Consider the following 712-nt stretch of genomic DNA (forward strand, 5'->3'; position numbering starts at 1 on the left):
GAAGATTTTTTAGCCATATGACATATTAATTAGATGGCTCCTTGATATCATAAAAGTCTTATATGAAATACTATGACTCTGTGTTTCATTTGTTCACTTCCAGATTGTCTATTGCATTCCTGAAACCTTCACTAATCTTCTAAAACATAGTAAAATTTTTGCACTCGTCTTGAGAGTCTAATCTGTAGATTTGTTAACACCAAGGGAAATGTTATTCATTATCCAAAAGACTTAATATAGCTCACATAGTTTGTTGTGGGCTAGCTATGCCTCACGATAAAAAAAATCTAATTATTTAAGCGTGTCACTGTAGCGCAAAAGTAACACCAANAATCAGTTTTTTTCTGTGTGAAGAACTATTTAACATAGTACTTGTTTTTCACAATTCTCAATTAAACCTGATTTCTTTTAAGGCTGGTCTGCTTCTCTATTCCCATACTAAATAGTTCGAACTGTCCAGAGAACAAAATTATTATAGAAGGTGTTTTCTCTATTGTTGTAATGATATAATGAATTTTGATGTCATCAAGGAAGCAACTAAGTGAAAACTTCTTTACTGCGTGAGTATTATGTGCTTAGAATATATTTCCCTAGATGTTAATGGAAAGTCACAAAGATCATCAGATTGAATTTCAGTGTTTAGGTATTTTGTGAATTATTTTCATGATTAGGTGAGATTTTTGATTGAAAAGTAGTTTCTTCTCAGGAAGTC

Source organism: Galeopterus variegatus, unplaced genomic scaffold (assembly GCF_000696425.1).
Source record: "Galeopterus variegatus unplaced genomic scaffold, G_variegatus-3.0.2 Scaffold11091, whole genome shotgun sequence".
NCBI lineage: Eukaryota > Metazoa > Chordata > Mammalia > Dermoptera > Cynocephalidae > Galeopterus > Galeopterus variegatus.